Here is a 10348-nt window from a genome sequence, read left to right as displayed (position 1 = left end):
CTGGAGGTTAAGATAAAACACAAGTCAAATAGCCCTAACTGGTTTGGCTCAGTGGATAGAGCATCGGTCTGCGGACTCAAGGGTCCCAGGTTCGATTCCGGTCAAGGACATGTACCTTGGTTGCGGGCACATACCCAGTAGGGAGTGGGCAGGAGGCAGCTGATCGACGTTTCTCTCTCATCGATGTTTCTAACTCTCTATCCCTCTCCCTTCCTTTCTGTAAAAAAATCAATAAAATATATATATTTTTTAAAAAAACACAAGTCAAATTTATTGGAGTTGTCCACAGTCAGCAACAGGGAGCTTTGTGGTCCTGCCATTCCTGGGCCTACATGCTCCGTGGCTTCCACAATATTCATGTACTCTCCCACCCTCAGGATAAAATTCATCAGATTTCTCCCCACAGAGGGACTTGCTGCCAGTGCTGTTACCGTGTGTGAAGTCACCACCCTGGCACATAAACCCCCAGAACTGAAAGTAGGAATGTTTATAACAAGGTCTCTTTTTCCCCAGTGTTCGGAATATGGAAGTTTTCTGGCTGCCTTTGGAACTTTGTCTGCTAACAGCTAGAGGCAGACGTGACCAAGGGCTTGCTACGGAGGGTAATGTGTCCAAGAACGGGTTGGCCTTGGCTGCATAGTAGTAGCAGCAGCAGAGTCTGCAAAACCAAATTTTCTTCATTCTTTAGTCCAAAGTGCTTGTCCTCGCTGGAAAGAAACTATGTTCATACCTTTATCTCCACAAACAAGGACTCCACCCTAATGAGCCTTTGTCACTTTTCTTTCAGATTACTGAGTCTTGCTGCCGTTTTTGAATTTAATCTTTCCTTCCTGCCCTCAGACTATCCTGCCTGACCACCACTGTGATCTTCCTCAAGTATTGCTTCCATCTTGAGAGTCTTCTGATCATTCCCTACAAGGTATCTAGGTAGACATCTAGGCTCCTCCTTGACCTGGCCCTATCTAGCCCTTGGTTTGGGTTGACCTGCAGTCAAGGATGATAGTATTTGAGAACAGCTAGCATGGTTCCTGACATAAAAGGCACTATTGCTTCTTTTTTTCTATTATTATCAAGTTAGTTTCTTTATTGCCAAAGAGTATCACTGGTTATATCTGCATCATAGATTATTCTCCTTCCAAGAAATGTATTCACTCCAATCTTCTGTCTCTCCAAATCTATCAAACATGAACAAATTCAAATTCTACCTTCAAATTTTAAAAGTCTTGAAAATCACAAAATTAGGAACAAATGAAAAACCATATCTTGCTCTTGGCTAAGGAATTCAGCATCATTAAAATATTGTTTACTTAACATATGTCAAAAATACTAACAAGGTTTTTGGGAGAGCAAAGGTAATAATAGAGAGGAGCTAGCCAAGCTAATTCTAATACTCCTATGGGGAAAATAAACAAGCAAAAATGGCCAGAAAGTCCTGGCAAAAGAAGAGTGATAAGAGGAGACTAGCATCTGCTAGGTATGAGTCAGATCGTAAACCCTCAGTAGGGGCACTAGTATACCTCTTAGGTCCTAAACAGCTCCAAATACCAGCACACTGGGAGTTAGGTTTCAACATGCAAATTTTGGGAGGACACAAACATTATCTATAGTACAAGATACCCACCTATATAGCGCACCATATTATAGGGGATAAAAGGGATCTATGATTACTGAGAGGAAACCATCAGCTTAATATAAACTTACATCATTATTAGGTGCAGAAAGTATATATAGTGTACTATCTTTTAACAAGGGGAGAAGAGATATATGTACTAGTATTCACTTATATTTATATAAGGAAACCCTTGACAGATTCTAATAAAAGTGGGTGCACATAAAGTTAAGCCCACAGGGACAGTGATGAGAACAAGGTTTTTCAGTGCACACTTTTTGATATTGCTTTGTTATTTAACAATAAGAATTAAATATATTTAATGTCTATTTTAATATGTATTAAAAATATAGTATACAATATAAATAAAACATTTAGTATAAAACATTTTATACAATATAAAATATAAATAAAATAGAGTATACAATATAAACACATATATATGTGTATACATATATATATGTGTATATATATATATAAAGGTTTTCCCCATCTATGAATATAAATGTAAAAATTAAGAGTTGGGAAGGCCTTCAGATATCACCTAAAACAGTTTCCTCATTTTATAAGGAGAAGATGAATGAATATAAGGGCAAAATGTTCTGCATGAACAGATATCAAAACAGTTTCCTCATTTTATAAGGAGAAGATGAATGAATATAAGGGCAAAATGTTCTGCATGAGCTAGTCTGTTAAAGAACTGGAATACAGGTCTTGATGGTGCCCCTCTTCAGTCTCTTGAAGTGTTCCTACTCTAGTTCATGCTGATCTCACTTTTGAATAAATCACTGATGTCTCACCTTGTTTGCTGATTAGTTCTTAAAGCTATTCCTCTATATATCCTATAACACTTTACACAGTGTTTGGCCTATAACTGCTTTGTTCATTTATTCAACAATTTATTAAATGTTCACTAAATGCCAGGCACACTGATAGGTCTCCAAACTGTTGACTGGAACACTGGAAGTGAAGATAGAAGTTTTAATCCTTGTTTTAAGCATTGAGATAAAGGCGGTAAAGCCTCTAATTCATTCACCTTCCTATGCGAAGCCATATTTAAATTTCCTCTCTTAATTATTCTTCTTGAGGTAGGGCCTAGGCCAGGGGTGGGCAAACTTTTTGACTCGAGGGCCACAATGGGTTCTTAAACTGGGCCCGAGGGCTGGAACAAAAGCATGGATGGAGTGTTTGTGTGAACTAATATAAATTCAAAGTAAACATCATTACATAAAAGGGTACGGTCTTTTTTTTTTTAGTTTTATTCATTTCAAATGCGCCGGATCCGGCCACGGGCTGTAGTTTGCCCACGGCTGGCCTAGGCATTGGGTGACATGCATCTTGCTGCTCATATAGAGGTTGTAGGTAGATAAGACTACTGATCATCAAATGCAGTGTGAGGTAAACAGAGAACCTTTGGCCTGCCTGGTGTTAATGTCCCATAGGTTCCCTTCTATCACTCTTGGTTTTCAGTAGCCTTCTAGAAAAGACTCTCCTATTTTTATCAACAGTGTGCCCCATGTCAGACTGTCAGTCTCTCAAAGACAAAAACCATTTGTTTCTTTGTATTCTTAGCACCTGTTACAGTGCCCAGCACACCTTACATGTTAGTTGAACTAAACCTAACAGGTCTAGGGCCATATGCACCCCTGACTTAAGTTCCAAATGTGTCCCCTTCAATGTGTTTCCCACAGAGTGAGTTTCACTTGATTTCTAATCTGTTTCAATGTTTCTGATTCCTAGCTATAAATTCTATAGCCTCCTTTCCATTTTCCCACAGCCATAACTATCTTCTTTATCCTTTCTGGAAACATTTCCTAACCCCTAAGCCTACTGAGAAGTAAGTGTTTCCCTGGTGCTTGAGATAAAACTTGGCAAGTTTATTTGTGTTCCTCAAGGACTTCAATATAAACTTTGATGCAAGCCTGACTCCTGATCCTGGCAGTTATACTTCCCCCAGGTTCAAGGGTTTCTCCAGTCATTTCTCAAAAAACCTTCTGAGTGTATTTATATTTCATGATGAGATGGAAAAGAGCTTGTGCTTAAGAGTCTCACATACCTGCTTTCAAATCCTGGTTCTGTCACTCACCAGCTCCATTGTATTGAATAAGTCACTAAAGCATTCTGAGCCTTGTTCTCCTTATTTGTCAATTTAGAATAATAATGCTCATCTCATAATGTTATGGTGATTTAGACATAAGGCATGTGAAAATCCCGGCATATAGTAACTGCTCTAAACACATCCCCCTTTTTTCCCCACAAAGTGGTTTACAAATTAATGAATAAACAAATGAACAGCTTTGCCAAGCAGCAATATTTATTTATGGAAACCTGTACTACCACTTCATGAAGACATGGACAAACCAGGCCTCCTAGTCGCTTGCCTTGGCCTGTCTCTAGCATTTTAGCTTTGGAACATTGTGCTCTTGAGGTGTGTCATAGTACGTTCTGATCAAGGGCCTAGTCAATTGTGCCAATGATGTTGGTATGTAAAGGTCCCCCTTGGTAGACTCCATGAGGTCCTCGGATATGACAAGGTGGGGTCTCTGGCCCTTAGGTAATAATCATCTATCAGAGAATATAAAATATTTACATAAATAACAATTACACATGGTAGAAAGTTATATGACATAAGAGGTATATAGAGAAAATGCTATAGCAATTTAATAAAACCTACTTTCAGCTAGAGATCAGAAATGGGTTTACTCATTCAGTTGATAGAAATCACAGGTGTGTCTGTGTAAGGTATTAGGCTGGACGCTGGATCCAAAGATTAAAATTGTACTTGCTCTTGAGGAGCATAGTAACTAAAAAGTCACAGAAAAAAATAACCACAGTGCTTTGGAAGCAGAGATCAAGAGTAATTAACTCTGCCCGGCTAGCGTGGCTCAATGGTTGAGTGTCAACATGAACCAGGAGGTCACAGTTCTATTCCTGGTCAAGGCACATGCCCGGGTTGTGGGCTCGGTCCCCAGTGTAGGGCGTGCAGGAGGCAGCCAATCAATGATTCTCTTTCATCATTGATGTTTCTCTCTCCCTCTCCCTTCCTCTCTGAAATCATTACTCTTAAAATATATATATATACACACACATACACACACACACACACACACAGGCCAGATTATGACCATCTGATGTTTGTAGGCAAATTAGCTATAATTTCGCACTGAAGTTGCTAGCAGTGGTTCTCAACCTTGGCTGCACATTAGAATCACCTGGGAATCTTTTTTAAATCCTGATTTCTGGGCCTCATCCTCCGGAAATTCTGTTTCTTTGTTATGGGGTGGGGCCACAACATTAGTAACAAAGAAACAGAATATCCAGAGGATGAGGCCCAGAAATCAGGATTTTTAAAAAGATTCCCAGGTGATGCTAATGTGCAGCCAAGGTTGAGAACCACTGTGCTAGTGGGCCAGATCATTATAAACATCTGAATAGCACAACATACCTAAGTATAGTTGCTGATCAAGTTCATCCTATCATGTTGATGGCATATCCCAACAAGACAATGTGCAGTGCCACGGTGCTCGTATTGTGCAGGAGTGGTTTCAAGAACATGAGGGAGACTTTACCTTGCTTAGGTGGCCCCCACAATCACCAGATCTCAATCCAATTGAGCATTTGTGGGACCAAGTTAAAAGAGCCATCAGGCAGCTGGTTCCACAACCATCAAATCTCACAGAACTGGACAGTGCTATTCATCAGGCATGGTGTCAGATTCCTCTCATCACCTTTCAACATCTCGTGGAGTCAATGCCAAGAAGAATCGCGCAGTATTGAAGGCAAAAGGTGGCCCAATGAAGTACTGATGGGGTGGTCATAATAATCTGGCCACTCAGTGTGTGTGTGTGTGTGTGTGTGTGTGTGTGTGTGTGTGTGTAAAGAGTAATTAACTCAGCCCTGCCTGGTGTGGCTCAGTTGGTTGAGCATCGTCCCAAGCACCAAAGGGTCACCAGTTCAATTCCCAGTCAGGGCACATGCCCAGGTTACAGGTAAAATTCCTGGTAGGGGTTGCATATGGAGGCAACTGATGGATATTTCTCTCTCACATGGGTTTCTCTCTCTCCCTCTAGCTTCCTCTCTCTCTCTCAAATCAATAAGAAAAAGCATTTAAAAAATAGTAATTAGCTCTTTCTCCTCCATCGAGGTGTGTGCATTTGATTCTCCTTTGCCATGTCTTCCCAAAAGACTTTCAGAACCAAGAGATTCCTGGCCAAGAAACAAAAGCAGAATTTGCCCATTCCCCCAATGAATTAGGATGAAAACTGGTAATAAAACCAGGTACAACTTGAAGAGGAGACATTGGAGAACCAAACTGGGCCTGTGAGGAATCACACATGAGAGATGGCGCTTATATTTTTGCTGTATCCAGGTTGCCTGCATCTTTAAATGATTGAAAAGATCACTAGTGTTTAGTCTAGACCAGTGGTCGGCAAACCGTGGCTCACGAGCCACATGCGGCTCTTTGGCCTCTTGAGTATGGCTCTTCCACAAAATACCAGCACTTCCACAAAATATCGACTTTTGCGCATGGGCCATGAAGTTTCAATCGCACTGTGTGCGTGCCCGCATGTGGTATTTTGTGGAAAAGCCACACTCAAGGGGCCAAAGAGCCGCATGTGGCTCGCGAGCCGCAGTTTGCCAACCACGGGTCTAGACAGTTGGGCATTTTAATTGGAAAATTATTAGACTCATGATTTTGCTCTGTTGACTTTTTTTTCTGCAGTAGTAGGTTGGTTCAGTAATGTGTGAGACATTTTAAACTGGAAAAAAAAAATAGTAATTAGCCCTGGCTGGTTTGGCTCAATGGATAGAGAGTCGGCCTGCAGACTGAAGGGTCCCAGGTTCGATTCCAGTCAAGGGCATGAATCTTGGTTGCAGGCACATCCCCAGTAGGGGGTGTGCAGGAGGCAGCTGATCGATGTTTCTAACTCTCTATCCCTCTCCCTCTGTAAAACATCAATAAAATATATTTTAAAAATTATTTTTAAAAATAGTAATTGACTCAGTTTACAGACAGTATAAAGAAAAAAAAATAATGTTTGAACTGGTTCTTGAAGGAAGAAGAGTTCACCAGATAGAGAAGGTAGGAAAGGGTATTCATTAAAGACCTTTTATCTTGAAAAATGGGAAGAATTTAGACATTCAGAAATGGGGGGAAATCTAGAACTGCATCAACAAAGGTAGAGAATTTAAAAGAAAGCATGAAGTAAAATAGTTTTTGTGTTGCACCAGCACTGCCAAGGGTGAACCTGAGGAGGGGTGGTGAAGGATTAAAGAAAAGGCAGACAAGAGAATACAGCTGGGGCTCGGTGGATCTCCCATGCCTGGAGGAGGACACAAAAGACCCAGCCTGTAACCCGATGCTTTATTTTATAGTCTGATTAAAAACAAGGTTAGATTAACATGTATACAAATGTTCTTGTTTTGGCAACACTTGCTACACCTCCTACAGTTCATTAGCTACTTGGGAAAGAATTAAGGAGGGCTACAAGGTCAGGCTTAATTATGCTAGGAGAGTTCTGCCATCCAGGCTGAAACTTGTTTGTGGCCCTGCCACAGGTCAGCCTGAAGCTTGACCCTAGAGCCGCTCCCTACAAGTTTTTACTATAGTAAAAATAAGTGAATTTGATCCATTTTTTGATGGTATTAAAGACAATGGGGTGTCCTGGCTGGTTTGGCTCAGTGGATAGAGCACTGGCCTGAGGACTGAAGGGTCCCGGGTTCGATTCCAGTCAAGGGCATGTACCTTGGTTGCGGTCACATCCCCAGTTGGGGTTGTGCAGGAGGCAGCTGATCAATGTTTCTCTCTCATCGATGTTTCTAACTCTCTACCCCTCTCCCTTCCTCTCTGTAAAAAAATCAATAAAATATATTTAAAAAGACAATGGGGAAAACTCTCTCTTCAAACTAGGACATGATAAGGTTAGAACTTTGAATTAAGAGGATTAATCTAGTTTTGTACAGGATAGATTGGACAAGGGAGCAAGGAGGGCAATTAGAAGACCATTAAAATAGCTTGGTAAGAGATGATGAGATCATGTAGAAAATGGCAGGAGGAATGGAAGGAGAGGACAAGTGGAAGACATAGCTGTATAATTACTGGCAACCTGAGGGTTTGAGAGTGACCCTTAACAGAAAGAGACATATAAGGTTTGGGGAAGTGAAAAATTCAGTTTGGATACACTAATTTTGAGATTCGTCAAGGGAGTAACTTCCACAGACTGGTATAAACAATAAGATTGGACAAGTGGTTAAGGAGAAATGGGAAGTGAGAAAGTAGAGACAGCAAATGTGACTACTTTTTGTGTGAACTTTGGTGATGAAGGAAAAGCGTATAAGGAAAGAGGTTGAGGGTTTTTATTGTATGATGAACTGGGGAGGCTAAGCTTGTTTGTAAGTTGAAAGAGAAAATGAAGAACAGACCAAACACTGAAGGTGAAAGAAGAGATAAATGATGGAGCAAAGGGCAGTGCCCTCAGCGGTCCTGAGTCTGTCTTTTGCTTCAACAGTGTTTGGACAGAACAGATCCAAGGACACCCTTTCGTCCAGTCTTTGACCACTCTCCTGCATCTTATCCAGTCGCCACCTTCAGGAACACCTCCAGGACCAGCCAACTGGTTTTTTTTCTACCTTAACTCCTATTGCTAAACCACCATGAGCTCCCAAATTTGTCAGAATTATTCCACCCAGGTGGAGGCTGCGGTCAACAACCTGGCCAACCTGCATCTGCGGGCCTCCTACACCTACCCCTCTGGGCTACTATTTCGACCTGATGATGTGGCTGTTGAGGGCATGGACCACTTCCGTGAGTTGGCAAGTTGGTGGAGAAGAACATGAGGGTGCTGAGCATCTCTTAGATCTTCAGTCTAACGCTCTCCCAACTGAGCTATTTCGGCGACGCCTCTGAGCATCTCTTAAAGTTGCAAAACCAGTGTGGCGGCCGCATTCTCTTCTAGGATGTGTTGAAGCCTTCCCAAGATGAGTGGAGCAAAACTCAGGATGCCATGGAAGCGCCCTGGCCTTGGAGAATAACCTGAACCAGGCCCTTGTGGAGCTGCAGGCCCTGGGTTCTACCATCAGAGACCCTCATCTCTGTGACTTCCTGGAGGACCATTTCCTGGATGAGTGGTGAAACTCATCAAGAAGATGGGCGACCACCTGACGAACATCCACAGGCTGGCTGGCTCTCAGGCTGGGCTGGGTGAGTATCTCTTTGAAAGGCTCCCTCTCAAGCATGACTAGGGGCCTTTGGAGCCCAGAGGCCTTTCAGAGGCCCCTCTGCATTTCCCTGGTGTCTCTGGCTTTTACTAGTACCTGAGCCTCTTCCTGAAACTACTAGTCATTCTTTTAACCACCCTGGAGCCCTCGCCCATGCATTGGACCAAATGAAACAATCAAGCTTTTTGCAGGGGAAAAAAATGGTGGAGCAAGGTCATGGTATCAGAGTATTCGTGGAGGGAAAGATATAAAATACTGCCTGATACAATTGAAAACTTCCAGACGTAATAGATAAAGAACCTCAGATTCTACTTCAGATGATCTCAGTTTTTTATTTCAGTCCCTTTGCAATTAAATCATATCCTCACTGGCTTGCAATATGGCCTACTTGGTAAAAGAGACACTTTGGCTAAAGTAAAGTGGGAGTTGTGTAATTGTTTTCCCTAGGGTTCTGCTTGCAGAGAGCTGCTTGTTCAACTACTTCAGACTTGATATCACAGGACTCTGTGGCTGGCTTTTAAAGTAGCTCTTCAATTTGGATAGACGTTGGTTTTCAAAACTTTCCCAACTCAAGACATTTAAAAAGTCACGAGTGAAACAATATAGCCTCTAGTAGAGAAGCCAGGTCTTTGAGCATGGCCTCACCTGTGACTCCAGGTTTGGCTCCATTTCCTTAAAAAATAAAACTTTACTTTCTTGGCTGCAAACTCCTGTTCACATTCGATTGGCTTTGATGCATGCAGGTGAACGAACCCCTGTAGTTCAGAAAAATAAGCAGATGAAATTTTTTTTTAATAATAAAGTCTATAGGAGAAAACCTTTTTGACCTCAGAATAGGCAAAATTTTCTTAAACAGGACACAAAAAACACTAACCATGAAAGGGGGGGAATGTGATCAATTGGGACTATTAAACAATTATAAATTTTTGTTCACCAAAAGACACCAATAAACAGTGAAAAGACAAGACACAGAGTGAAAGAAGATATTGTCAATATGTAAATAAAAAAGATGCATACCCAGAATATATAAAAAATTTCTGCAAATCAGTTAAAAAAAAAAAAGCCCAATCAACAGGCATTTCAAGAAAGAGACTATCCAAAGGACATTACCCAATAAACATTTTAAAGGATGTTCAGGTTCTTTAGTCATCAAGGAAATGTACATTAAAACCACAACAAGCCCTAGTCAGTGATAGGCAAACCGTGGCTCTCGAGCCACATGCGGCTTTTTGGCCCCTTGAGTGTGGCTCTTCCACAAAATACCTACTTCTGCGCATGTGCCACAAAGTTTCAGTCGCACTGTACGTGCGCGCCCGCATGTGGTATTTTGTGGAAGAGCCACACTCAAGGGGCCAAAGAGCCGCATTGTGGCTCGCGAGCTGCGGTTTGCCGACCACGGCCCTAGCTGGTTTGGCTCAGTGGATAGAGCATCTGCCTGCAGACTGTTCGACTCTGGTCAAGGGCACGTGCCCGGGTTGCAGGCTCGATCCCCAGTAGGGGGCATACAGGAGGTAACCGATC

At 41.9% G+C, this 10348-nt stretch overlaps 2 pseudogenes across 2 annotated transcripts; both read left to right on the top strand.

Moving 5' to 3' along the window:
- The first annotated feature begins 5779 nt into the window (after positions 1 to 5779).
- Positions 5780 to 5933, top strand: LOC308535546 (large ribosomal subunit protein eL39-like; annotated as a pseudogene). The gene has a single exon. The product of its transcript is annotated as a large ribosomal subunit protein eL39-like (transcript).
- Positions 5934 to 8263: 2330 nt separating this feature from the next.
- LOC308530224 (ferritin light chain-like) lies at positions 8264 to 8851 on the top strand (annotated as a pseudogene). The gene is made up of 2 exons: positions 8264 to 8430; positions 8475 to 8851. The product of its transcript is annotated as a ferritin light chain-like (transcript).
- Positions 8852 to 10348: the final 1497 nt, after the last annotated feature.

This window comes from Myotis nattereri (genome assembly GCF_964212035.1).
Source record: "Myotis nattereri genome assembly, chromosome: 1".
Taxonomy (NCBI): Eukaryota; Metazoa; Chordata; class Mammalia; order Chiroptera; family Vespertilionidae; genus Myotis; species Myotis nattereri.
Note: the sequence above shows the minus strand (reverse complement) of the source record. Positions and strands in the feature narration are given on the sequence as shown.